Source organism: Macrobrachium rosenbergii, unplaced genomic scaffold, assembly GCF_040412425.1.
Source record: "Macrobrachium rosenbergii isolate ZJJX-2024 unplaced genomic scaffold, ASM4041242v1 13875, whole genome shotgun sequence".
Taxonomy (NCBI): Eukaryota; Metazoa; Arthropoda; class Malacostraca; order Decapoda; family Palaemonidae; genus Macrobrachium; species Macrobrachium rosenbergii.
The window spans coordinates 2,701,369-2,728,671 of record NW_027100719.1 but is presented as its reverse complement, the minus strand read 5'-3'; the positions used below and the strand labels follow the sequence as shown (position 1 = coordinate 2,728,671).

The following is a 27,303-nucleotide window of genomic DNA, read 5'->3' as shown; positions in this document are numbered from 1 at the left end:
AAGTTCGTTAATGTGAATGGAAGCTCGTAACTGTGAATGGAAGTTCGTAAAGGTGTATGGAAGTTTGTTAATGTTAATCAAAGTTCGTAATTGTGAATGGAAGTACGTTCATGTGCATGGAAGTTCATCAATGTGAATGGAAGTTTGGTAATGCGTATGGGAGTTCGTTATTGTGAATGGAAGTTCGTAAATGCGTATAGAAGTTCGTTAATGTAAATGGAAGTTTGTTAATGTGTGTGGTAGTTCGATAATGTTTGTGGTGGTTCGCTAATGCGAATGGAAGTTCTTGATTGTGAACTGAAGTACGTTAATGTGAATGGAAATTCGTTAATGTGTACGGAAAATTGTTGTGTATGGAAGTTCGTAAATGTGAGTGGAAGTTCGTTAATGTTAATGGAAGTTCGTAAATATGCACGGAAAATCGTTAATGTGTATGGAAGTTCGTAAATGTGAATGGAAGTTCGCTAATGTAAATGGAAGTTCGTGAATGTGAATGGAAGTTCGTTAATGTGAATGGAAGTTCGTTAATGTGTGAGAGAAACCATTAATGTGAATGGAATTTCGTATATATAAATGGAAGTTCGTTAATGTGAATGGAAGTTCGTTAATCTGTAAGGAAAATCATTAATGTGTATGGAAGTTCGTAAACGTGAATGGAAATTCGCTAATGTGAATGGAATTTCGTGAATGTGAAAGGAATTCGTTAATGTGAATAGAAGTTCGTGAATGTGTACGGAAAATCATTAACGTGTATGGAAGTTCGTTAATGTGTATGGAAGTTCGTTAATGTGAATGGAAGTTCGTTAATATGTGTGGAAGTTCGTAAATGTGTATGGAAGTTCGTAAATGTGAATGGAAGTTCGCTAATGTGAATGGAAGTTCGTTAATTTGTACGGAAATTCGTTAATGTGTATGGAAGTTCATAAATGTGAAAGGAAGTTCGTTAATGTGTACGCAAGTTCGGTAATATATGGAAGTTCGTAGATATGAATGGAAGTCCGTTAATATAAATGGAAGTCGCTAATGTGTATGGAAGTTCATTAATGTGAATTGAAATTTGTTAATGTGTATGGAAAATCGTTAATGTGTATAGAAGTTTGGTAATGTGTATGGTAGTTCGCAAATGTGAATGGAAGTTCGGTAATGTGAAGGGAAGTTTGTAAATGTGTATGGAAGTTCGTTAATGTGCATGGAAGTTCGTTAATGTGTATGGAAGCTCGTTAATGTGAATGGAATTTCGTTAACGTGAATAGAAGTTCGTAATTTTGAATGGAAGTTCATTAAGGTAGATGGAAATTTGTGAATGTGAATGGAAGTTCGTAATTGTGAATGAAAGTTCATTAATGTGTATGGAAGTTCGTTAATGTGAATGGAAGTTCGTAATTGTCATTGGAATTTCACAGATGTGTATGGAAGGTCGTTAATGTGAATGGAAGTTCGTAATTGTGAATGGAAGTTCGTTAATGTGTATGGAAGTTCGTTAATGTGAATGAAAGTTTGCTAATGTGTACGGGAGTTCGTTAATGTGAATGGAAGTTCGTAAATGTGTATGGAAGTTCGTTAATGTGAACGGAAGTCCGTTAATGTGTGTGGTAGTTCGTTAATGTGTGTGGAAGTACGCTAATGTGAATGGAATTTCGTTAATGTGAATGGAGGTTCGTAATTGTGAATGGAAGTTCGTTAATGTGTATGGAAGTTCGTTAATGTGAATGAAAGTTTGCTAATGTGTATGGGAGTTCGTTAATGTGAATGGAAGTTCGTAAATATGTATGGAAGTTCGTGAATGTGAACGGAAGTTCGTTAATGTGAATGGAACTTCGTTAATGTGTACGAAAAATCGTTATGCATAAAAGTTCGCTTATGTGAATGGATGTTGGTTAATGTGAATGGAAGTTCGGTAATGTGCATGGAAAATCGTTAATGTGTACGGAAGTTCGTAAATGTGAATGGAAGTTCGCTAATGTGAATGGAAGTTCGTTAATGTTTTCAGAAAATCGTTAATGTATACAGAAGTTCGTAAATGTGAATGATACTTCGTTAATGTGAATGGAAATTCGTTAATGTGTACGGAAAATCGTTAATGTGAATATAAGTTCATTAATGTGAATGGAAGTTCGTTAATGTGAATGGAAGTTCGTTAATGTGACCAGAAAATCGTTAATGTGTATGGAAGTTAGTAAACGTGCATGTAAGTTAGGTAATGTGAATGGAAGTTAGTGAATGTGAATGGAAGTTTGTTAATGTGAATGGAAGTTCGTTAATGTGTACGGAAAATCGTTAATGTGTATGGAAGCTCGTAAATGTGAATGGAAGTTCGTTAATGTGAATGGAAGTTCGTTAATGTGTACGGAAAATCGTTAATGTGTATGGAAGTTAGTAAATGTGAATGGAAGTTCGTTAATGTGAATGGAAGTTCATTAATGTGTATGGAAAATCGTTAATGTGTATGGAAGTTCGTAAATGTAAATGGAAGTTCGTTATTGTGAATGGAAGTTCGTTAATGTGTACGGAAGTTCGTAAATTTTAACAGAAGTTCGTTAATGTGAAAGGAAGTTCGTAAATGTGAATGGAAGTGCGTTAATGTGAATGGAAGTTCGTTAATGTGAATGGAAGTTAGTAAAAATATATGCAAGTTCATTAATGTGTATGGAATTTCGTAAATGTCTATGTTAGTACGTTAATGTTAATGGATGTTTGTTAATGTGAATGGAAGTTCGTAAATATGTATAGGAGTTTGTTAATGTGTATGGAAGTTCGTTAACGTGTATCTAAGTTCGGTAATGTGTATGGAAGTTCGTAAATGTGAAATGAAGTTCTATAATGTGAATGGAAGTTCGTAAATGTGTATGGAAATTAGTTAATGTGAATGGAAGTTCGTAAATGTGAAATGAAGTTCTATAATGTGAATGGAAGTTCGTAAATGTGTATGGAAATTAGTTCATGTGAATGGAAGTTCGTAAATGTAAATGGAAGTTTTTAATGTGAATGGAAGTTCGTAAATATGAATGGAAATTCGTAAATGTAAATGAGAGATCGTTGATGTGTATGGAGAGAGAGAGAGAGAGAGAGAGAGAGAGAGAGAGAGAGAGAGAGAGAGAGATAATACAACACAGAAAAAGGAATATTTTCCTCAGAATCGTGGAGACTAAAAAATATCCTTCAAGTTAGAGAGAGAGAGAGAGAGAGAGAGAGAGAGAGAGAGAGAGAGAGAGAGAGAGAGAGAGAGAGAGAGATAATAAACCTTAGAAAAATGACTTTTCTCTAGAATCATGGAGGCTACAAAATACCATTCAGGTGGAGAGAGATAATATAATTTAGAGACAGGAATATTTTCCACAAAATAATGGAGACTAAAAATTATCATTCAGGTATTGAAGAGAGAGAGAGAGAGAGAGAGAGAGAGAGAGAGAGAGAGAGAGAGAGAGAGAGAGAGAGAGAGATAATACAATTTAGAGAAGAACTATTTTTCACAAAATCATGGAGACTAAAAAATATCATTCAGGTACTGAAGAGAGAGAGAGAGAGAGAGAGAGAGAGAGAGAGAGAGAGAGAGAGAGAGAGAGAGAGAGAGAGAGAGCAAAATTCACGATTAGGTAATTTCATCATGCATTTTGGGGCTGGTCTGGCTTGCATGTCGGTGAGAGATGAGGTGTGGTCAAATATTCGATTCATGTTAATATTATGAACAAAAAAGCCGATTGTCTATGAATATATATTCAAAATAAAACCAGTCATACGTTGTATATAATATATTAGATATGATCACAAGAAGACCCATTTTTGATTACTAACGTAATAATAAAACGCATTACTATATAAGTAGATGAAACTAGATTGGCTGATAAAACATGTAGCTTAATCGAAGATGGATTTGAAACATATGAACTTTCTCTCTCTTTCTCTCTCTCTCTCTCACACACACACACACACACACACACACACACACACACACACACACATATATATATATATATATATATATATATATATATATATATATATATATATATATATATATGTGTGTGTGTGTGTGTGTGTGTATATACTCAATGGTTAACGTCCACTGGAGTCGCTGAATAGGTTTTCGTGTCACGGGTTCGTGTCCCGACGATTCCAATTCATTTATCACTTATATAAATTCCCCTTCGGCGACAATTCTCCAACGGATTACCGAAACCCCGCTCCCTTTCTCCCAGCAGCACGAGATGTATCCTGAGGTAGCGTGAATTCGATATTAAGCGTAGCTTCACATCTGTAGCTTCATGATTGTATATACTGTAAATCAGTATATATTTGGTGTGATAAAAATTTCATATATATATATATATATATATATATATATATATATATATATATATATATATATATATATATATATATATATATATATATATATATATATATATATATATACAGTATATACACACGAGGTCGTAATGTTCTGGTTAGGAATTACGGAGATGATATCAATCCGGCTCCAGCAGAGGCTCTCTCTTCCCGTATTTTATATGATTGAATTACCGGGATTTTTGTTTCTATTATTAGTCAATATGCTTTACAAATTCTAAAAATATACATATTTGTTCATTTCCATACAGAGGTTTCAAAGATCCTGTACAATAGTTTAGCTTTCCTTCAAGCAGACAAAGGGGTCCTTTTTTGTCAAGATTCTTAAACCTACTATTCCCTACGCAAAACAAATAGCTGTACATTATTATTATTATTATTATTATTATTATTATTATTATTATTATTATTATTATTATTATTATTCTGTTGATAAGCCCCTATTCATATGGAACCACCCCAGAGGGGTTTATTTGAAAGAAGTGATAGAAGGTAATGGGATATACTGAAAGAGGAGATCAGTTATTAGAAAGAAAAAAATTAACAAATCAATAAATAAGCAGATAAAAATGTAAGTAAATGATCAAAATACAAGGAGAATTGTTTTATGGCAGTAATGCATTACAGCTGTGTTCCTGTACTTTTTCTTTTAAGCTCAAAATCGAGCACATTTTAGGCTTGACAGAACACATCTTTATAAGTTGATTTGATGATCCTTGGAGAAGATTAGGTTTTGGTTTTCTGTAAAAGAAGACTATCGAGATGGCTATTTGTCTGTCCGTCTGCCCCCAGACCTTAAAAACTACTGAGGCTAGAGGGCTGCAAATTGGTATGTTGATCATCTACCCTCCAATCATCAAATGGCAGCCCTCTAGCCCCAGTAGTTTTCATTTTATTTAAGGTTGAAGTTAGCCATGATCGTGCGCCGTGGCTGAAAGTTTCATGGACCGCCGCTGAGAGTTTCATGGGTTGTGGCTGAGATTTTCATACAGCATTATACGCTGTACAGAAAACTCGATCGCGCCGAAGAAACTTCGGCGCATTTTTTACTTGTTTTATTATAGAACGGAAGGAGGGTAAGGTGGAGGGAGAATCTGCAATGGCTAATTGCTTCCACGCTGAGAGCCTTGAAGGCAGAGGGCGTTGGTGGAGGAGGAAGAGGGATTTACTTCCAGTAGTTTATTTAGTGAAAAGGTTTTGTTTAAGATCATTCCTTTTGGTAAGAAAGGGCTGATGCTGTTTTAAGAAAAACTTGCATGCAGTGAGAGAGAGAGAGAGAGAGAGAGAGAGAGAGAGAGAGAGAGAGAGAGAGAGAGAGAGAGATCCAGAGAGAGAGAGAGAGAGAGAGAGAGAGAGAGAGAGAGAGAGATCTCAGAGGAGAGAGAGAGAGACTCTCTCCACTCTTAGATAAGAAAAGCGAGTTTAAGGAACTGGAGTCCAAGAGGACCAAATAAAATCTCCCTTTTAATTCAATCTGATAAAGTTACTCGACAAACCGAGGTGGCGATCCTTTTTTTAGTTTTCTGGAAAAGAAAACTATTGTGTCGGCTTCGTCTCTCCGTCCGCACTTTATTTCGTCCGCACTTTTTCTGTCCGCCCTCAGATCTTAAAAACTACCAAGGCCAGAGGGATGCAAATTGGTATGTTGATCATCCATCCTCCAATCATTAAACATACCAAATTGCAGCCCTCTAGCCTCAGAAGTTTTTATTTTATATAAGGTTAAAGTTAGCTATAATCGTGCTTCTGGTAACTATATAGGATAGGCCACCACCGTGCCGAGGTTAATGTTTCAGGGCCGCGGCTCATGCACCATTATACCGAGACCACCGAAAGACAGATCTATTTCGGTGGCCTTGATTATACGCTGTAGCCGCTGTACTGTTTACTCGAATGCGCCGAAGAAACCTCCGCCCATCTTTTACTTACTTATTTATTTATTTATTTTTTTTTTTTTGTGGAGGAAAAAAAGTCTTAAAAAGTTGGGCATATTTGCCCGACTAATATAGGGTATAGAGACAAGTAAGCTCATTTGGTTCGTTGCTTCTTTCGAACGATTTTCAGTTCGTCTCCAGAGATGAAACTGCTCCTTTTTTTTATTCTTTTGATAATTTTACAAGTGACGATTATTTGAATTCACTTTTTAGTTTCCTTGTGAGTACGGCCTAAACAAAATTAAGTTTGATCTAAATAGTTTTTTTTTCTTGTTTCCGATATTTTTCGGGGTGTCTGAACGCATGGTGGTAGCAGGGGATTTCATCGTCATTAAGTTAAATGATCTTTATTATTATTATTATTATTATTATTATTATTATTATTATTATTATTATTAGAGTACAAACCCTATTCATATGGAGCAAGCCCATAGGTGACACTGACATGAAATTCAATCTTCCAAATAATATGGTGTTCATTTGAAAAAAGTTACAAAAGGTAATAGGAGATACAATAAGACGAGATCAGTTATTAGAAAAGAAAAAAAAAACTTACATATTATTAGTACATAGATAAAAATTTTAGTAAATTATTGAAATATGAGGAAAATTGCTCTAGGGTACTGATGCACTGCATCTTCGCTTCAACTTTTGAAGGTCCAACTACACAACATCCGTTGGACTGTGGATGCACATCATCCACAGTGCAACGGTGTGAGGAATAAAGGTCCTCTGGAACTGGGAAGTTCCACAACGAGGCACATTTACTGCTTAATGGTGCTGCTTTTCAGTAGCCTAAATGTGGTCGCTCTCAGGAAGAGAAGAGGATCAGGGATCAGTTTTGCATGTGAAAGATCTCTGTTGAAATACAACGCATGAAAAACTGATAAACAAGAAAGCATCTATCGATGGTCCAAGTCATAACTGCTACTAGGAAACAGAAACCTACCACCACGAACCAAACGGTCTGTCTAAAAGATGTAAAAGAGACATCTGTGGCAGAAGGAGACATCCACACCGGAGAGCAGTATTGTAGAATTGTGCGTTTCTCATGTACAGTTTGGATTTTTTATCCACATTTTAGGTCTTTTTTTTTTTTTAAGCTACAACATCCACTTGAACACACGTGTCGAAGCTAATTGGATTTTGTCTCGGAAAATCTCATACTACCTTTGCCATTTTTCAGTGATTTTGCAAAACGTTAAATCTTTTGGCCTTTCAAGCTGAGTCTCTCTCTCTCTCTCTCTCTCTCTCTCTCTCTCTCTCTCTCTCTCTCTCTCTCTCTCTCTCTCTCTCTCTGATTAAGGACTATGATTGAAAACAGAGAGAAAGAACTCTCCACTCATTTCCCAGACGTTAATCCGAAAGGAAGACGTTTCAAATTCCTTATTCTTTGAGAAAAATGGGAAGATTTAAACCATCTAACAAAAATAGAGGGAAAATGTTGTTGCATCAACCAAGTTTATTATTTTTCAAAAAGTGAATGAATATTCCAGTGCTTCCGAATATTCAAGATGGCGAATTTAAGTGGAACTAAATATAAAATTCAGGGCAAAGGCCAAGCGCTGGGACCTATGAAGTCATTCACCACTGAGGGGGAAATTGAGAGTGAAAAGGTTTGAAAGGGAAAACGGGAGGAAAACCTCGCAGTTGCACTATACAAAAATTGTCAGGAGAGGTTGCAAAGTAAGATGGAAGAAAAAAATATGAAAGAGGCACAGTCAAAGGAATGAAAGGGGTTGCAGCTAGGGGCTGAAGAAGGGACGGTGCAAAGAACCTCAAGGAATGCCTACAAAGCACCGCGTGATATCATCTCCGCAATCCCTAACAAGAGATGACGACCTCGTTTGCACCTGATGAGAATTACTTCCAGTGGAAACGAGGAGAATAGATTGTGAGAGATTTTGCCCACTGAATCAAGTGAGAACTGCAGAAGAACTGCGTCTAAGGCAGGGTGATTGCATCTTTCCTTGCACGATATTGTTCATAGTGTAGAAATAAAACTGTTCTGTTGACAAAGAAATTCTTTTTTGAAACATGTGAGAATGGATCCTTAACGAGGATAATAAAAGGAGAACATGGAACCTGGAAGAGAGATGTATGGAAAAATGCAAATTAACTACAAAATAAATTACGTGTATCCTAACCATATATGCAATATAAATATATATGGATGTACAGGTGATACATACATACATACATACATATATATAAATTTCTAGCTCACCACAGGACCGAACCCCGGTCTTTCGAGTGAGAGTCCTTTGTGCCCGAATTGCTAATTCCCTGTACTCTAACTCGAAAGACCGGGGTTCGGTCCCGTGGTGAGTTAGAAATTTATTTCTCTGAAACACGTTCCCATGTGTTCATTTCCATACACACACACACACACACACACACACAATATATATATATATATATATATATATATATATATATATATATATATATATATATATATATATATATATATATATATATATATATATATGTGTGTGTGTGTGTGTGTGTGTGTGTGTGTGTGTGTGTGTATACTTTTAGGGCATAGATTTCTCTTAAACCATTTTCGTTAAACGCAATTGCTTCAGTGATATCAGTGAGTTTCTTGCAGGAATCCTTAAAAGGTCGGAGTTTTTTCCGATTCTCGCGCATAAGTTTCTGGTGGAAAATGCGCAGACTTCTGTCTTCCATTTATTGCTTTTTATCACGACAGCTGTTTCACCACTCTGGGAATCTCCACTTAGGGACCCTTTCGCAAATATGTGCATGGCCACCGTCGAAGAAAGGACCATCAGAGAACACCAAAAATGTCAAGCATTTATCAGAATTAGGACATAAAAGCAGATATACTGCCTTAATTTCAGAATGAAATGAAAGATAAAGAAATATACGGAAGCCTCCATATTTCACGAGGGCCTTTGAACCTCGATTAAAATAAGGAATGAAAAAAATTTAATCAATTCTGGACATTTTATTGTAAATTGTTGTCGAAGCTGAACGCACGATTTAGTTAAATGAAACCAATTAAGCGCATCCAATGCGAAATGTCATGACTAAGCAAAATGTGTTAATGTAATGCAGTTGGGGCCGTTCTTTTCAATGCATAGGTTACGAGTAATATTTATATTCACCTTAATTTTTATCGGGAGCTTTTATCTACGGCCGAAATATCTGAATCCGAGGCAGTATTGCATTGCATAAACTTTACAATAATTATATTACAATATGGCACCAGATGGTAAAATCTATTATCTATTTATTATCATTATCACATGAATAGGGTTCATATGAACCCTATTCATATGAAACAAGGCCACAGGGGCCGTTAACTTGTCATTCAAGTTTCCAAAGAATATGGTGTTCACTCGAAAGAAGTGACAGAAGGGAATAGGAAATACAGAAAGAAGAGTTTAGTTATTAGAAAAGGAAAAAATGGGAAATTAACAAATAAATGGATAAAAATTTGAGTAAATTATAAAATATAAGGGAAATTGCTTTAGGGTAGTTAGGCATTGCATCTTCGCTCGAGATTTTGTGATTCCAATGGCGCGACATCCTCTGGGAGGCTGTTCCACAGTCCAACGGTGAGAGGAATAAAGGACTTTTGGAACTCAGAAGTTCGACAGCGAGGCAAATTTACTGGATATTGGTGCTGCTGTTCAGCAAATCCGGTCGCTCTCATCAGGAAAAGGGGATCATGTATCAATTGTGAACGTGAAATATCTCTGTTGAAATACAACTTATGAAAAAGTGACAAACAAGAGACCGTCCGTCGACGGTCCAAGTCATAACTACGATGTTAGGAGACAGAAACCTACCACTAAGAAACACTCTACCTAAAAGAGACAAATCTCAGGTAGAAGCAGACATCCACATCAAATAACAGTATTTCAGTAAAGGAAGGACAAATGATCTAAAATAGGTTGCAACAGCTCATCAAGAAATCACACTCAAATATAGCTTTTGACTTTATTATCAAGAGAGTTCAACAACATTTGAGGAATTTTGAAAAAAAAAATAGAGAAACTGGCCTCAAGTTTGCAGTGTTTCAGATTTCCAGTTTGTGACCGAGTTAAATGTTAGATATCAGTCTAATATCTCTCTCTCTCTCTCTCTCTCTCTCTCTCTCTCTCTCTCTCTCTCTCTCTCTCTCTCTCTGAGTTTGCATATCATTCTCCTGACGCAGGAAACTAATGGACGTGAAGTAAAAAGGCAGTCTTTCTATTAAAATTATAGTGAGTGGAACAAAATAGGCATAAACAATATCAGATTCCCAAGGCTTTTGGAACAGGCAACCTACAACTATGCAGGAGTAGGGCCTTAAAGAAATGCAACGCAAACAGATAACTCACAATAGCAAGCACATTGATGATTAATACACAATATAAAAGAAAATAAAATAAAACCACTTTGAAATAATTATCCTTAGACGTGATTCAAGTAAAAAAAAAAATATAGAAAAAAATGCATAGAATGCTCTGTAATATACAGAGAAGACACTTTCAGTTAGGCTTAGATTGCTCATATTCCAACTATTTCTAGCTAAAATACACAAAATAACAAAAACAAATAAGGCCATTTTCAAGATAATTATCCTTAAACATGATTCAATTAAAAAAATATGGAAAAGAAAACGCACTGAAATTTCTGTAACATACTGAAAGGTGTAACAGGAGGAAAACCTTTTGCAATTGCACAATGGAACAATTGTTAGGAGAGGGTTAAGGACAGTAAGATGGAAGACAGAGAATATGAACGGAGGTAGAAAAGAAGAATGAAAAGGGTTGCAGCTAAGAACCTTAAGGGGAGGGGAGAAATAACGATTTTGATTTATCATGACAATAGATATTAAACAGAAGATAACGCTAATGATGGTAAGGGGAGAAAGAGGATAAAGGGGAGAGAAAAGGGGACATGGGGAGGCAACTGCAGATAAATAAAGAGAGAGGACAAGAAAACATCTCCAATAAGAATGGACGAATACTGAAACATCATCCAAAACTGTGCACGAAGGATGCTGTCAGATTCTACTAACTATGAATGAGTTTATTATGTTAAGAGGGTTAAACCAACATCTCCAGACTTCAATGCGTGAAAGTACTTGCATCAAAAGCAAACGATAAATGAATACAAAACAAGACTTCAATTCATAAAAGTACTTGTACCAAAAGCAAACGATACGTGAATACAAAACAAGACTTCAACTTATGAAAGTACTTGTATCAAAAGCAAACGATAAGTGAATAAAAAACAAGACTTCAATTCATGAAAGCACTTGTATCAAAAGCAATCGATAAGTGAATACAAAACAAGACTTCAATTTATGAAAGTACTTGCACCAAAAGCAAACGATAAGTGAATACAAAACAAGACTTCAACTTATGAAAGTACTTGTACCAAAAGCAAACGATAAGTGAATAAAAAACAAGACTTCAATTCATGAAAGCACTTGTATCAAAAGCAAACGATAAGTGAATACAAAACAAGACTTCAATTCATGAAAGTACTTGTATCAAAAGCAAACGATAAGTGAATACAAAACAAAAAAAGACTTTAATTCATGAAAGTGCTTGTATCGAAAGCAAACAATAAGTGAATACAAAACAAGACTTCAATTCATGAAAGTACTTGTATCAAAAGAAAACGATAAGTGAATACAAAACACGACTTCGATTCATGAAAGTACTTGCATCAAAAGCAAACGATAAGTGAATACAAAACAAGACTTCAATTCATGAAAGTACTTGCATCAAAAGCAAACGATAAGTGAATACAAAACAAGACTTCAATTCATGAAAGTACTTGTATCAAAAGCAAACGATAAGTGAATACAAAACAAGTTTCAATTCATGAAAGTACTTGCACCAAAAGCAAACGATAAGTGAATACAAAACAAGACTTCAATTTATGAAAGTACTTGCATCAAAAGCAAATGATAAGTGCATACAAAACAAGACTTCAGTTCATGAAAGTACTTGTACCAAAAGCAAACGATAAGTGAATACAAAACAAGACTTCAATTCATGAAAGTACTTTTGTCAAAAGCAAACGATAAGTGAATACCAAACAAGACTTCAGTTCATGAAAGTACTTGTACCAAAAGCAAACGATAAGGGGATACAAAACAAGAATTCAGTTCAAGAAAGTACTTGTACCAAAAGCAAACGATAAGTGAATACAAAACAAGACTTCAATTCATGAAAGTACTTGTATCAAAAGCAAATGATAAGTGAATACAAAACAAGACTTCAACTTATGAAAGTACTTGTTTCAAAAGCAAAGGATAAGTGAATACAAAACAAGAGTTCAACTTATAAAAGTACTTGTATCAAAAGTAAATGATAAATGAATATATACTTCAACATAAAAAACTGCTTGTATCAAAAGTAAATGATAAATGAATGCATCAACAAAATGAAGAGGGTTAAACCCACAAATAGTGTTGCAAAATTACATTTTTGGTTTCAGTACACATAAAGAAACATCTGAGGGAGCTGTTTAGCTGCAAAAAAATAGTGTAAAAGAAACTCGTTTCACTTCAACTCCTTAACCCGTTTTGACAGTGTAAAAATTGTTGAAAAGAATTTTAATATCCAACTTCAGCTCCTCACCCAGTGCTTTTATAATATAAAATTTGTTTAAAAGAAATTTAATTTTCACTTTAACTCATTAGTCACTGCTTTACAGAATAAAAATTGTTTAAAAGGAATTTAATATCTCACTTCAGCTCCTTACCCAGTGCTTTATAGTATAGTATAAACATTATTTAAAAGAAATTTAATTTTCACTTTGACTCACTATTCAGTGCTTTACAGAATAAAAATTGTTGAAAAGAAATTTAATATTTCAGTTCAGCTCCTTACCCAGAAGCTTCACAGTATCAGTGTCTCAGGGAACCTTTATTCCCAATGATAATATAGCATGACTTTGCAAGCATACCATCGCCATCTATCTTCCTATTCTTTGATGTAACCAATACCTATTATTTCCTCTCGCTAAGGGAGATATCTCTGATGTTTCCTCTCTATTTTTTCACCCAGTTTGTTCTCAACGGTGGGTTGAGATGGAATCTTCATCTGATCCCAGAGGGAGACAAGAAGACAAGAGCCGATGCGGAACAAATCTTTCTGGCCGTCCCACTTCGAGGCAAATAGGACACTACCCGAAATGACATCAGGGAAAAATTTTCTTTACGTAAGAAATTATGTGTATCTTTTTGATGAATGCCTTTGAAATCAGAGGAAACAATCATTTCAATAATGATTGCCTTAGAAATAAAAGGAAACAGTCATTACTTTGTCTTTGCTTGTAATGTCTTACCTTCTGTCGACCATTTTCCTTATTGAATGACATACAAGTAAAGACTTTGAAATATTGCAAAATAAATGAAGATCAACGAGAAGTGACAAGAATAAATGGCAATTCACAAGAAATAATGTGATGGAAATCCTCTGAAGAACAGATTGATTTTAATCCCCAAAAACTCCGAAAGTAGTATTCATATATACTAGCCCAAAGGCGTTTTAAATGGAATCTTCAATGGAACATGGATTTTTTAGTCGAATATTGTTGTGTAAATGCACTCTTATGAACTATACGTTGATAGGCTCTCATTTGCATAATTACACTGGTATCCAAAGAATTGTTAGAGTGACATAGCAGTGTTGAGGAATGTACTGGGTATCTGAACAGGACTTTTGGAAGAAATTCTCAATTCACACACGTACACACACACATACACACAAGCCCACACACATTATTATATATATATATATATATATATATATATATATATATATATATATATATATATATATATATGAATATATGTACATAATACACACACACACACACACACATATATATATATATATATATATATATATATATATATATATATATATATATATATATATATATATATATATATATATATATTTTATGTGTCATTTGGAGGAAATGCTTTTTAGCCACTGTTCATCCTCATTTCCCCTTTATATTATAAACGGTATGTTGATGATACTTTTCTACTTTTTAAAAGTAAATGGGCTGCTGAACAATTTTTAGAATTCGCTAACAATCTCCATCCTAGTATTACATTTACCATAGAACATGAAAACAATGAGTGCCTTCCTTTCCTTGATGTGTTAATTACCAGATCTAACCAGCACTTCTCCACTTCTGTCTTCCGGAAACAAACGTATACTGGTCTTGGTTCAAATTTTTATAGTTCATGTTTTTACAGTTTTAAGCTTAATAGTATTTTAACGTTACTGCACAGAGCCTTTTTTCTCTCCTCAGACTGGCTCTCTTTTCATAATGAGGTTGAGTTCCTTAGAAAATACTTTCAGAATAACTGCTACCTAAACTTTTATTTGAGAAATATCTCAAAAAATTCTTGAATAATAAATTTCAACCAAAAATTCCTGTACCTACAAGTACCTAAACTTGATTTTTATGTTTCCTTGCCTTTTACGAACGATGAAAAATTTTTAACTACGCTGAGGCAGATTTTAAAGAAATACTTTTACTGTATCAATCCCAAACCTGTTCTAAGTAATCCAAGAACAATTGGCTCTCTTTTAGATTTAAAGACACTGTTCCCAACCTTATGCGTTCTTTGGTGGTCTATAAGTATACTTGCCCGAGATGTAATCTCGGGACTTACGTCGGATCCACCAAAAGAATGCTGAAATGAGTTGACTCATCGTGGCGTTAGCCATAGAACAGGGTGTACATTGAGTAAAAGGAGTTTTCTAACATAAGGGAACATTCTAAGCAATGCAAAAGCTTATATTTGCTATGACGATTTTGAAATCTTAGAGCAAGCTGCTGATGAAACTTCTCTCCATATCCTCGAGTCGTTAACCATCAAACAACTGATTCCATCTTTGAATAGTCAGTCTTCTTCTGCCTCTCTGTCTATTGCTTAAGAGGCTTCTTCGTCCTTTTGGTTCCCTTCTTGGTCACTCAGTTTTCTTTTCTTGAGGCATTAGGTTGGTTTTAACTTTTATGTTTAGGTTTTAATATCTATATTTTAACATTAATGATTTTACTGAGTCCTTTGTATTGATTTTAATTGTTGTTATTTTTGTATTTTAGCCCTGATGATGAAGCCATGCTTTGAAACGTTGGCTGCAAATAAAGCTGAATATGTATCACCTCCTTTTCGTCGTCCTATTTGTATATATATATATATATATATATATATATATATATATATATATATATATATATATATATATATATATATATATACTGTATATATGTGTTGACACGATAAATGGAGAAGATTAGGAAACGACGAGAGGGGGAGAACTCAACGACACGGACAATGATACTGAGAAGAGGATTAAAAGAGAGAGAATGGGAGACGAAAGATAAATGGGGAGTGTTAATGAGGGGATAACGATATAGAGATGAATGCTAAATTCTTGATTTGTTGAGTCAATTGTGGCCAAAGCTTAGACAGAGTTCTCAGAGAATATTTTCGTTCAGCTTCACTTTCAGTATCAGCAAAAGAAATTCAGAAGTCGTGAAATCCTCTTCCCAGACCCTCAACTACCAGAGAAGGCTTTACAGCTTATTCATTGTCAAAGGCTTTACTCACAAAAGACAAAACAAATTTCTGTAAAAAGTAACGGTAAGTCTTCAGAAAATATCTTCCAAGTACAATCTCTCTCTCTCTCTCTCTCTCTCTCTCTCTCTCTCTCTCTCTCTCTCTCTCTCTCTCTCTCTCTCTCTCTCTCTCTGTAACCATCCTAGCATTCATCTCTATATCGTTATCCCCTCATTAACACTCCCCATTTATCTTTCGTCTCCCATTCTCTCTCGTTTATTCCTCTTCTCAGCATCATTGTCCGTGTCGCTGCGTTCTCCCCCTCTCATCGTTTCCTAATCCTCCCCATTTATTGTCTAAACAGTCACTCTCCATCCCGACATCAACAGACTCCACTCTTATAATCCAGAAGTTCCTTTCCTCTTCACCTTTTCATTACTCCCCACAACCGTTTTAAAGCTTATCCTTCTTTCTGCGTGACTTTGTCTTCGTTCTCCCGCTCCCTTTGCATCTCCTCTCTCTCCTCCTCTCTTATTGCAAACCTCTTACTTACAGCGTATTTAGTTTTTTTGCCAATTCTTACATTATACTCTTAGTAACACTCCACTCGCTGTCTAAAAAATTGTAACACATTAAATGTTTCAGTATTTCTCCGTCAGCAAATTTTTCAGGAATAGGAATAGGAATATAAAATTCAGGCCAAAGGCCAAGCGCTGGGACCTATGATGAGGTCATTCAGCGCTGAAAGGGAAATTGAGAGTAGAGGGATTTGAAGGGTGTAACAGGAGGAAACCGTCGCAGTTGCACTGTGAAACATCTGTTAGGAGAGGCTGGATAGCAAGATGGAAGGAAGAGAATATAAACGGAGGAACGGTAAAAGGAATGAAAGGGGTTACAGCTAAGGGCCGAAGAAGTAACGCTACAAAGAACCTGAAGTTGAGTCTACATCGCACCGCGTGAGGTGAACTGATGGCACTAACCGCCCCCGCCCACCCCGAGATAAGAGAATGTATAAAAAGTCACTCAATTCACCGGTGGAAGAAAAATATTACTGTATATAATAATAATAATAATAATAATAATAATAATAATAATAATAATAATAATAATAATAATATGGCAGTGGTCACCAGTGCTACATTATAATAATAATAATAATAATAATAATAATAATAATAATAATAATAATAATATGGCAGTGGTCACCAGTCAACATGATTACAGAAAAGCACAGATGTGCTCCTGAGCTGTGCCCAAACTATGAAGCAATGGCAGTTCAAGAAATCCATCCTGCCCGTAGGGGCATAGTGCAGTCAGTGCACCTCATGCGGTGCACCGCAGGCATTACTTATGGTTCTTTGTAGCGTTCCCTCTGCCCCTAGCTGCACCTCTTTCTTTCCTTTCACTATACCTCCGTTCTCATTCTCTTTCTTCCATCTTACTTCCCACCTCTCCTGGTGATTGTTTCATGGTGCAACTGCGAGGTTTTCCTCCTGCTACGCCATGAAGGCCTTTTTACCCCCAATTTCCCTTTAAGCACTGAATGGCCTCATAGGTTCCAGCCTTTGGCCTAAATTTTATATTCCAGTCCATTGCAAGGAATACATCCCAACCTACTTAACCTAGGGCATAACATTCTACCCTGGTTCCACCTGACCAAGAGAAGGAAATCTTCGTCTCTAGAACTCTCCCCTCACTATATTAATCTTCTAATAAATATTAATATTTGTAGCTGGGCTGTCAAGGAGCAGGTTTGGTCACACCCCTGACACTACAATAGTACTGAATAATCAGGTACGATAATTAATACACTCCCATTAAAGCCCAAAGATACATGAAAATGTAACTGTGGAATAGTTTATCGAAACTTATTATTTAATGTATGCTGTATACGCGTCTTTGTATACATTGTACCCACTCAGTATACATACATAACCACTAACACAGAAACATTCATTTTCACACTTGACGGTTTGCATCAGCATTTATGTGGTGTTGATTCCTTCGGGATAAACTCTTCCTTTCTTTCTCTGTTTCCCTTTTGTTGATGCTTTCTGCTCCTGAGCAAGAGTGGGCATTAGGCTTCCCCTCCCGTTGGCCCTTGGCTTTTGAAAGAAGGGCTTAATTTCTCAGTGTAAGAGTTTACGTATAGTACCTGTGGCTATGGTACTGCGTGTTCTCTCTCTCTCTCTCTCTCTCTCTCTCTCTCTCTCTCTCTCTCTCTCTCTCTCTCTCTTAATTGTAGCTATTACACTTCTCTCTCTCTCTCTCTCTCTCTCTCTCTCTCTCTCTTTTAAATGCAGCTGGCACTGGTTCACTCTCTCTCTCTCTCTCTCTCTCTCTCTCTCTCTCTCTCTCTCTCTCTCTCTCTCTTTTAAATGCAGCTATGGCACTGCGTTCTCTCTCTCTCTCTCTCTCTCTCTCTCTCTCTCTCTCTCTCTAATTGTAGCTATTACACTGCGTTTCTCTCTCTCTCTCTCTCTCTCTCTCTCTCTCTCTCTCTCTCTCTCTCTCTTTTAAATGCAGCTATGGCACTGCGTTCACTCTCTCTCTCTCTCTCTCTCTCTCTCTCTCTCTCTCTCTCTCTCTCTCTCTGGGGCAGGGCTCGGAGTTTTGTTTGTCAACAGTTTTGAATGCTCTGCAAACTTTCTCGATTATTGAGAGATATTAAGAGCTATTGTTACCTAGAATTGGCTAAAGCTGCAGTGAGGCCCAGTGATCAGTGCTGTGACATTAGTGTGCTTAAAGGTTTTGAACTTAGACTTTATTTCTGAGTAAAAATCTCGTTTGCTGAGCCATACCTCTACGTTCAAAATTTTTTAAACTGCGCATGCGCAGTGCAGCAATGTGTGACGTGTGTATCCTCGTCATGGCTACGTCACTGTACCAGAGATACCAACTCAGATACAGGCGTTGCCAATACACCAGTTGAACATCATTATGGAATTTTCAGGACCTGGTACTCTTGCTGATGTTGAAGACGATCTTGCTTTAAGTGATGATAATGATATGGTTGAAGATTACCAGAGACAGGAACACTGTCACGACTTATCTCTACTGAATCTCAGAAATTGGCCCCTGCTGGTGCAGCCCCCTACTCTGATGGAACGCACCCCTGTCTCCAACAAACGATGTATGGAACATGATTCTGATAGCAGTAATGAACCATCAACTCCCGCTGCTAAAACTACCAAGTGTGATGCCTTATCTCCTCAAAATGAAGCCATAAATCGTTCCCTGCCTCGACCAGCTATTCAGAGTGTACAAACCATGGCTACAAAACCTGTTCTCCCTGCTTTTGCGAACAGGGCTGAATACGTAAAGCTTCTATTTAGGGAGAATCCACAGGTTAATGTGAAGATGAATCCACACTGGCTCGGAGGTTACCAAGATATTCAGCCTTGATCGGGAGTTGGCTGAAGTTAAAATGTCTTCAGTCACTTCTCGTTTTGTATACATATCAAGACGTCGCCTGGATATCATAGATAGGGTCAAGGGTGGTGAGGTCCTGTCACTGGTGTTAGATGTTCAGGATGCTGTAGACAGGCCCCGTAAGTTCCCTAAATATCTCATCACTCGATATCCTGTGGACGTAGACCCTTCATTAGCTAAGGAACTGACGGGGGGTATACACTGCACGTCGTTTCATACAGGATGGAAGCCCATTAATCGTCTTGTTATCACTTGGAGGCACTTGGACCCACCCCCGCCTGAAGTTAGCTTCTCCTTCCTCCCTTGTCTACCATCATGTGAACAGAAGACAGAATGCCGGATGAAAAGCCATCGTGTTTCAAATGCTGGGGTATTGGTCACATCTCACGATACTGTGCTGCCTCTGAAAAAGTGTGCGTTTTGTGCTGCTGAGCATGACAGTCGGACCTGCCCTCATCGCCACCCTGTACCACCCACACTGGTTGACACTGCCTCGGCTTCAGCATCAAACTCATACCTCTGCCTGCACCGGACACCTCGCATTGGAAATGCCGAGATGTGAAGAGTCTGGAGTCAACGTATGGCATGGCTGTGATAGACGATCAACCTGCTGTTAATCGAACCAGCACGTTTGCACAACCACTGCCACTGCCATCAATCCCACCCACTGTTGCTGCTTCCTCGACAGTGTCTACACTAGCTAACGCTACTTAGAGGTCCTCAAGTCTCGGTGTGACTCAAGACATCACGTGACAAGCCATTGAATCTCGTTTAGAGAGAATGGACACTACTTGCTTCGATAGTCTTGTAGCCTCCTTTGACAACCTGACTTCTAAATTTGCTACTAAAAACATCACGCTACAGTCCCTTTTGTTGAAGCTCAACAGGCTGTTATCACATCAGTCACTTCACTTACCGAAACTTGACTCACTTGCTACACGTCTTGAGAGTGTTACTAACCCCCATGGAGGACCTTTACCATGTGATGCGCCACCCATTCATGCCCGCGCCACTACTGCCTCCTCATCTGGTCACCGATCCTCAAAGAAACATGTCCGATAATCAAGTTAACCTTCATGTCATCTCATGGAATGCCTGTGGTATTACAAACTGGGCAAAACTTTCTGCACTCAAGGGATTTGTACATAGTCACCACCCAGACGTTATTCTAATTCAGGAAGCTTATGTTGGTAATGCTCAGCCCAGGGAAGAAGCCCCTCACTCACTGGCTATGTGTCCTACGTCCATTTAGTAAGACATGGCCTCATTACCTATATACACACTTCTATCCAGCATAGACTTCTCCCAAACTCTGTGGATGAAGATACAACATTTCAACTATTTGAGATTACTGTTGGCGGAGGCACTAATAGAAACATGCAACGTATATGCTGCATACCAGGCAGGATAAATACAGCCACGCTTCCAGTCCCCACTCTCCGTGGTATGGTTTACATGGGAGATTTTAACGCCCGTCATTCAAGCTTGGGAGATCTTGCTGGCACTGTGAACCGCAATGGGAATCAACTTTGCAGTAACATTGGAAGAGTTTCGAAATCAACTGAGACTGGGACACTGGTGGATCAGTAAAACACTCACGAGGTGGTACATTTGGATCACATCTTGACATGTGGACTCGTAACCTTCCCGAGTCAAGTGTCTCTCAACTGTTCCCACACTCTTCTCTGATCACGTTGGTCTCAGCATCCAATATTCCCTTCCCGCTGCACCTACTCCAATATACAGTCGAGCTTACATCGTAATCCCACCTAAGTACACTCCTACGCTACATCTGTTATAACTAACCTTCTTCCTACATTTGACCTCCACTGCCCTGAAGAAACTTTATTCCTCACTTGTTAGTGCCACATGATTTCCATTAACGATACATCAGAAATTAATACATTAGGCGTCGTGCTAATGCCATGACACTGGATAATAGAATTTCTCAGGCAGAGAAGAAGGCGATGGATGACGGCTTTGTCTTCATGAGACAACCAAGTCCTGAGACACTGCACCAGTATCAACTATCAAGAGATGATCTAGTTGCTCTACAACATTGTGTATTAACAGATTCTTGGCACAAGTTAACGGACAGCATCATACCATCAAACAAGCGTTGGTTCCATGTGGCACCTCATCAACAGGATTGTGAAAAAGAAACCCTAAGTGTCCTCCACCACAGCCCTGCTCAGTATGCACAGGACCTCATTAATGAGTGGTCAACACAGTCAGAAGCACCAACCTTCCAGCTCATTATACAAGACACTCTCTCCACACATTATAAACCACCGTGCCCTCCGTCTCAGTACTGCCTTACTAAGCACTGATGAAGAGGACGATGTACCCATAACTGAGGAAGAGCTATTTTGACGTGCCTTAGCAAGGAATAAGAAATCAGCTCCTGGTGATAAAATCACCTATACAGTCCTTCGCATACTTTTAAAAAGTACCTGGCAACCCTCTCCTCCAGCTCTACAACCTATGCCTCAGCCTGGGATATGTACCAAAAGCATGGACTCATAGTACAATAAGTGCCTGTCCCCAAGCCCGGCACTGACAAATTTACGGCCTATCTCCCTCACCTCCTGTATCTGCAAAGTATTTGAACGTATTCTCCTCTCACGTCTCATGTTTGGCTGCAAGATAAGCTTCAGCCCAGACTATACGGCTTCCTTCCCCAACGAGGAACTCATCATTGTCTCATGGAGCTTTACACTCGTCTCAATGACCAGTGTTGTAGCCTTCATTGATTTGAAAAGTGCATTTGACATTGTTGCAAATAGAGACATCATTCTAGACCAGCTCATTGATTTTGGAATCAAATAATAAAACCTGTTTTGAGATGGATACGTGGTTATCTACGAAATAGAGTAGAAACGTGTGCTGTTTAAGGGAGCGTTGAGCACTTCAAGAACTTGAACTCGGTACTCCACAAGGTGGAGTACTTAGTCCATTTCTGTTCAATATTCTTCTTCATCGACTTCTTTTACTTCCTGACACTGATAACACAACCATCACTTGCTATGCAGCACTAAGACGATATATGTATTCACTCAGGATCTCCAGAACACTTGCAAAACTTCCTCTCCTCCTTCTATGAAGCAGCATCCTCCTGTGGTCTCATCATCTCCCCAGAAAAAGTAGAATCTTCTCCAGGGCCAGCGAGGTATCTGCCAGAATTTACCGTGGGAACAATGTTGTACCTCTGTAAACGAAAATATCTTTATTTAGGAGATCAGTACGGATAACACCTTCTATTCCAGCAAGACAGCGGGTACATCCCATTGTTCAAGATCTGTTAAAATTACAGCGTCGCCTGACTCCTCTCAAATGGCTTACTAATTATTCTGCAGGATTATCTATTCCGGTCGCCAGAACCATATACATTACTCTCATCCGCTCAGTGGTAGATTATCTTTCCCTGCACTGTGTCAACTCTCCAGATCAACTCTGCAGCCTCTTGAAAAATTCCAGAACCAAGCAATGAGACTCATCCTAGGCTGTCCAGCCTCCACTAGAATTGTAAACATGCAACATGAACTACGTCTCCCACCACTTGTTGAGAGAATACTACTGAGGCCAATGTCACCTACTTCAGTATCAAATGCCTGTATTACCCTCACCTTTCTCCCCACTACTCTCAGATCATCAGGACTTCCCTGGATCTAGATGCACCTCGACCACAACTACGCCAGGGGACGTACACTAGTCAATACTGTCTGTTCAAGCATCCGGGAGCTTAACATCAACATTGTGGCAGAGGATGTGGACCATGGCCTTGCACCCTGGCAGACTCCTGTGCCAGCAATCTCTTACACTCCAGTCTCCAAGACTGACTTGCCTCAACTTCAACGACAACGTGCATTAGAGACCATCAACAGACTGTCCTCGTCCCTCAGTATAGCTCACCATTACTACACAGACGGTTCCCTGCAGCAGGATGGCAGCGCTGGATGTGCTGTTTTCTCCCCCACCTTAGAACCACCACAAGAGGGCTGGACAGGTCGTCGCCTCTCAAAGTCATCAAGCTCCACATATTGTGAACTACATGGACTTCTAGATGCAGTTACTTTGATCACACAAACAAGAAACAACGGATTGATCATCTGCGACTCGCAGTCAGCACTCCAAGCCCCCTCATCACATAAACCAGCTTGCAAGGCCTGGTTACACAAATACTTAGAAAACTAGACACAGCCAATATGAGCTCACTGGTAGTACACTTCCTTGGATTCCCTCCCACGTGGGGCTTCTGGCTAACAGCACTGTTGACCGTCTTGCAAGGCTGCCTGCCAACTGGATCCTCCAGATGCCGATGCACCCACTCCATCTCTCCTGTGCTGCAAGAAGATGGTATACCAGGCTGCCTGCTCACCCACCCTTCGTCGTAGTAATGCAGAGAGGGCCACCAGTGTATCAATACAACACTATGACCACTTCCTTCCTCACCAACACAAGTATCGCCGCAATGGACTCATGGTTCGTCGAAACGTTAACGTTGTGTGCCCGTCTTCGGCTGGGTTGGTGCCCAGTTTGGCAGGTGGCTGGGCAAGATGGGGCTCCTCAATTTTCTTCCTGTAGGTTATGTGAGCAGCCCAACGCCAACACCTAGAACACTATTGCCTGGAATGTCCACTTGTTACCAATTTATTACCACAAATATTCACAGTAGTTGATGTATGTAAGCAATTGTTAACAGACTATAATTTGCTTGATGAAATTCTCATGCGCCATCCTCACTTTGGTGGTCACTGAACAGGTATTTCCTTTCATCAAATAGACTGTGTGTGATATTAACTAGAGCTAGGCCATTGTTGTACTCCATATGAATTCTATTGTATACGTTAATTTCCATATAGATGTAATTACTAATATTGTCACCATGTACTTAAATGTCTACGCCAAGCGCAATAAATTGATTAAAACAAAAAAAATCTCTCTCTCATCTCTTTTAAAATGTTCTCTCTCTCTCTCTCTCTCTCTCTCTCTCTCTCTCTCTGACTTTAATTGTAACTATATGGTTCTCTCTCTCTCTCTCTCTCTCTCTCTCTCTCTCTCTCTCTCTTAAAATGGCTGAACATCAGTGAAAACATTCAAGGGAAGAAGTCGGAAAGCTCCCAAAATTTGGTTAGTAATAGCACTGCAGGAAACAGCGAAAATAAGGGAAAGAATAAAGCCACCGAGAACAAAAAGAAGATGAAAAGTCCCTCAGAGTGCGCACTTTAATGCACAATCTATTCGGAACAAAGTAGATTTCTTCAAAGCATTGATAGCAAGTGAAGAATTAGACATAATATGAACCACAGAAACATGGATACAAGAGGCAACAAGAGACTTTCAGGAGAGTGCCAAATAGCAGGATATAAATTGTTCAAAAAGATAGACCCAATAAAATGGTGGAGGCGTTATGTAAAACGTGAAGGACCAACTCAGTCCAACAGTGTAAAATTACAATCACACAAGAAGTATTTGGCATCAATATAAGCAGTTTCCTTGAACGCCAACTCTAATACTAGTGTACAGACCTCCCCACCAACCACAAATGCCCGACGAGGAGTTGTATGCACTACTAGGACAAGGAATAAACAACCAACTCTGCATAATAATGGGAGATTTCAATGCAGCAGTACACGGGAACATTATGACCTCCACATGAAACTTAGAAGGAAAGAGACTTTTAGAATTTGTCAAAAGTTAATTTTTCCACCAATGGGTTGGCAAACCCACTAGAGGAAACAGCATACTAGACATCGTCCTAACAACAGAAGATAACCTAGTGTCTGACCTTTCAGTAGGTGCGCATCTAGGCAAAAGCGACCATAAAATCATTACTTTTCATATTAATATTCACCATATAAAACAGAAGATACTAAAGAGATTAGACTACTATCGAGGAGACTTAAAAAAAAAATAAAGGAGTATGTTAAAAATCTAGATCACGACAAGAACACAGACATAGATAAGTACTGGGGAGCCTTTCTAGAAGAATACACAGAAAAACGCTCCAGATGTATACCATTAAAGCAAATACTAACGAACAGCAGCCCTCAGCCTAAGTGATTCGACAGAGAAATTAAAATAAAAGGAGAAAAAGAGACAGATTGCACAAATCAATGAATCCACACCCAACATCAGAGGAAGCAAGCAGGCATTCAGAACTCTGTAGAATGGTGGACAAACTAGTAAGAAATGCAACGATAAATGAAGATGAGAGAGTTGCATCAGTTTGTAAGGAAAACCCACAAAAATCACTTGCGCATGTTAATAGTAGGAAACCAATAAAAATTAGCATAGGTTCCTTAAGAGACAAGAGAGGAAACCTAGTGAACTCAGACTTAGAAAAAGCGGAGTTACTGAATATGTTTTTTATTAGTGTTTTCACAATGGAAGACACTACCTCAATCCCTGAACCAGCTATTAAATATGAAGGGGAAAAACCGCTTGACAAAATAGTATTTACAGAAGACGTTAAAAACAAAATAGAAAACTCGGCAAGTTTAAATCTCCTGGCCCAGATTGGATTCATCCATAAGAAATTAAAGAGTTAAAAGAGTAGATAGTTCCTCACCTATATAAACTCTACAGAAAAAACTGCAGAACAAGGATAGAAACTAGGTAATGTGCCACCCAGCTTACAAAAAACTTCCAAGAGCAGAGCCAGGAAATTATAGACCAATCTGTCTAACATCAGTCCCTGGTAAGATTTTTGAGTCCATAATTGCATAATTGCAGATCAAATTGTCGATCACATTGATAGAAGCAACCTGCTGTTAAACAGTCAACAGGTTTCAGACAAAACAAATCCTGCCTATTTTGCAAACCTCTATGGAGTTTATATAACATGTTTGGTATTTACGACAGTAGTAGAGCAATATATATACTCTACTTAGATTTCCAAAAGGCCTTTGACAAAGTCCCACACAAGAAACTAATGACAAAAGTTAGAGCTTTAGGAACTGTAGGAGAAATAGCAGACTGGATCGAGGACTGGCTTACTAATAGAAAACAAAGAGTTGTAATAAACGGTGAAGAATCAGAATGGGCAGATGTGACAAGCGAAGTTCCTCAGGGTTTTGTCCTTGGCCCGCTCTTGATTTTGATTTACATTAATGACATTGATGTAGGCTTAACTAGCAGGATAACCAAGTTTGCAGACGACACCAAACTAGGTGTAAATGCAGCAGACCCAGATACAGGGAAAAGTTTAAGAAATGATCTAAGGAAAAAATGAGAATGGTCAAAAAGATGGCAAATGCCTTTTAACTTGGATAAGTGTAAAGTGTTACAAACAGCAACAAACAATCCTCATGCCAACTACATGCTGCTTGGGAATAACATAAATAGTGTAGAACAAGAAGAGGACCTTGTAGTCATTATTACCAAGGACTTAAAATTCACAAAACAGTGCATAAAAGCTGAAAAGAAGGCACAGAAACTAGTGGGATACACAAAGAGGCAGTTCAAATACAGAAACAAGGAAGCGGTGCTTCAGCTCTACACATCAATAGTTAGACCTCGTCTTGAATATGCAGTACAGTTTTGGTCACCAACACTAAGAAAGGACATAAATAGTTTAGAAGGGGTACGAGCAAGAGCTACAAAGTTAATTCCATCCATCAGGTAAATAGGTTACCAAAGACGACTAGAGAGCTTGAACATGTATGGCTTAGAAACACGACGATTGCGAGGACAACTAACAGAAACATTCAAAATACTGAAAGGCATGAACTATACCGTATTCCGCCAATTCTAAGATACTGAAAGGCATAACAAAGGTAGACAGTAACCTCTTCACATTAAACGAAAACCAGACAAGAAATAACGGATGGAAACTAGAACTCAAGAGATACAACACATCGCATTGTGGGAACTTCTTTACATCCAAGATATGTGACACATGGAATAAACTGCCACCCGAAGTTGGAAACATCAACAGTGTGGAAGAGTTTCAAAAAAACCTAGACAAAATCATTAGAACACTGTGAATGAACAGTAAAACCTGCCACCAGAGCATAAGTGGGCACATGA

The 27,303-nt window shown here is 38.1% G+C and overlaps 1 pseudogene; it reads left to right on the top strand.

Moving 5' to 3' along the window:
* Positions 1-21,756: 21,756 nt before the first annotated feature.
* Positions 21,757-23,466, top strand: LOC136837850 (uncharacterized; annotated as a pseudogene).
* The last annotated feature ends 3,837 nt before the right edge of the window (positions 23,467-27,303 follow it).